At 32.4% G+C, this 3,117-nt stretch overlaps 1 pseudogene; it reads left to right on the top strand.

Moving 5' to 3' along the window:
- Positions 1-316: 316 nt before the first annotated feature.
- Positions 317-1,542, top strand: LOC149575862 (large ribosomal subunit protein uL30y-like; annotated as a pseudogene).
- Positions 1,543-3,117: the final 1,575 nt, after the last annotated feature.

Below are 3,117 nucleotides of genomic sequence, written 5' to 3'. Positions count from 1 at the left end.
GACATTGTCGCAATGGCGATAGTAGGTCATCATAATTACAATGTCTTTAGCTTTCACTCTATCATTGCAAGTCCAATGTCCATGCGAAAATTGTGCCATGGAGGTGATGTTGATCCACTGAAACTAGCCATCATAATTGTGATAGTTTTACAATAGTTGTGTTGTGCAAGTGATGACTAATCATCAGAACATGTCATTGCAATTGTGATGGCTAGCCAAATTATTTTTTAAAAAAATTGCTTGTAATGCCTAGTTTTTCATTTTCTTGTTTAATGTTCAATTTTTGCAAATAATTTAATTTTTTATAATTTCAAATATGAGTTTGGAGGAGGCAAATCTTATGCTTGAGTCAGTTCTCAAGAAGAGGAAAAGAAATGAAGAATGGGGGAACGACAAGAAGTGGCAATTGGAAGTTGAAAAAGTAAAAAATGCTACAAACTAAAAATTGATATTTAAGAAGGTTGAGGATTATTCAAAGGAGTATATGAAGCAGGTGATAAATTGCTTGATTTGTAAGTGATGTGTCACCATTCCATCTAGTGTTAAGTGTGTACCTTAGTTTCTTTTTGGCAAGTTTTATATCAATTTATGAGTCACCAAGAAGTATGTATATCCTTTAATAAATTGATGGGTTTTTTATTGATGTGTCATCATGACATCTAGGGTTGAGGAATGTACCTTAGTAAGTTTCTTGTGTACTTTCTAACAAAAATTAGGAATGAGAGGTTATCAGATTGAAGAGAGAGGCAAAAATGAAAGGAGGCTTTTATGTTGAGCCAGAAGCTAAGCTATTGTCCATTATTTGTATATGTGGGTAAATAGCTAGTATGTAGTATTCATATACCTTGTACTTTATTGGTCTTCATATAGTGATAGATTTGGTAGATTATTAGCTCTCTAGTCTATTTTTTTCCAAATTTTATTATAATATAGTTACATCTCTTCTATTTTAAATAAAGAGGAACACAAAATTTTGTCTTCCCTAATTTCTAATATAAGTTTTTAAGTAGTTTTTTTTTCATTTATTGAGTTTCTTATTTTTTAATTTAGTGTCAATGATATGCATCCAAAGACAAGAATAATTTTGCAACTTTTGCCTTTGAGGCAAGTTGGTCCTTTTTTAGCATGAGCTATCTCTTTTGCACTTTTTGTTTCTAAAATAGTGGTTAATGATTGCTTTTGGATGTATATACAATATTCTAGTGATATTGACATTCTATGGCACTTCATTCTAGATCTTCAATGGTGTGTTTCTAAAAGTGAACAAAGCAACAATTAACATGTTGTATTGGGTTGAGCCATATGTGACCTTTGAGTATGTTCTTGGTCAGTTATAAGTATTATATATATCAGTTTTTTCTTATTTCATAGATTCTTGTGTCTACTATTATTTAATTCTCTTGCTTAATTCTTTCTAGATATCCAAATTTAAAAAGAATAAGTGAGCTGATTTACAAGAGAGGTTATGGAAAGGTTGATAAGAAACGAATTCCTTTGACTAACAACTCTATCATTGAAAAGGTACTATTGATATATGATTGAAAAGATCATTTTAATGGAAAGATTGTTGAAAGAAGACTGTGTGTTTTCAATTATTATTTTGTCACTGATGTCAAACCTACTACATCCTAGTAAGAAAATTGCTTATATGTTTCAAGCACTATCACTTAGTTGATTGATGAAGAGGATTCGATCAACAAGATGTAAAAAAATTACCTAGAGGAAAGGTTGAGTTATGATTATGTATTTAAGTGTAAGAATTAGTTAAGAGAGTGATAACATAATGTATTGATGATCTACTTGAGGTTACAAAATGATTGGCTACACTTAGAAAGTTTAGAAGAATAAGGTTGGACAAAGTTCATTTGCCAAGCTTGACAAAGTTGATTGAAGGTGCCGAGAAAAGTTAGTGAAAGCCGAGCAAAAACTCAATTGGACCTGAGTGAAAGTGATTTGTAGTACATGCCAAGTAAACTAGTGGATGCAGAGCAAGTTAGTGGATGTCAAGCAAGGTAATAGATGCCAAGCACTAGTAAAATCTAGTTGATGCCGAGTGATTTTACAATAGATGTCGAGTAATATAGTATGTGTCGAGCATCAATATATTGATAATGCCTAGCTGCTACATTATGAAAAAGATCAAATATTTGCCAATTAAAAGCCGACAAGTTTTTTTTCTTGGAATTTGTAAATCAGGAGGAAGATAAGATTGATGAGTTGGAGGCTTAGAATCTTATGTAAACTATTTTGGAGGTGAATTCAAATGGATTCTAGGAGAATTTTCTAGAGAAGACAAGATATGGGGTAGATACATTGTATCCTACGTAATCCATCAAACACCCTAATTTTTGAGATGGATAATGAGTGGGAAAAAGAGTTCTAATTTTCTATATGTAGGGATGTCTAGTCATGAAACAATGTTGGATGGAGGTTAGAGAATTTCGGATGTGAAAAATCTTACAAGGAGAAGGAAGATGGTTTGCTTCATTAAGTGACCTAAGAGGAGAAGTCTGCAATGGTGAACTAAGCAAGAAGGCTTAATAAGGATGAATGCTTGAAGGGTGAACAAGCTGTCAGAACTACAAAGATTGGAAGCCAAGCAGAGATGAGGACTGAATAGTGACCTATAATCTGCAAGTAAGGTTGTAAGTTGTATCAAATTAAAGCTCTACTGTTACTTTCTAACAATTGTATCATATTAGGGTAAATCCTTTGGAGAAAGGTTGACTTAATAGTCATTGGAAAATACTTAACAGGGTGGAATTCCAAGTGAATGGCCTAAAGTCCTCTAACATGGCTCACTTTTAATAGGGTGATTGAAATCCCTTAATTGGGTCACATGTAACAGCATGTGTTGTAACCTTTAATAGGGTTGGCCTTTAACAGGGTATCAATTTAGAAGAGTGAAAAAGGAGTAGCAAGTTACTAATGGTTTTTTGCAAATTGGTTTTCCACATTAAATTATTGTGTCAAATTTGTTGATGGATATGTTGTGTTTTATGCTTTACATTTATGCATGATTGGTTTAATAGTATCATATCAGTTTTGGTTAACACACAATGAATGCATGCATGGTTGAGAAAGTTTTATGGCTTCACTGAATTGTGAAAAGTTTTA

This window comes from Cupressus sempervirens, chromosome 1, assembly GCF_028749045.1.
Source record: "Cupressus sempervirens isolate cs-2001-9-10 chromosome 1, ASM2874904v1, whole genome shotgun sequence".
Lineage (NCBI taxonomy): Eukaryota > Viridiplantae > Streptophyta > Pinopsida > Cupressales > Cupressaceae > Cupressus > Cupressus sempervirens.
This window is presented reverse-complemented; position numbering and strand designations above follow the sequence as displayed.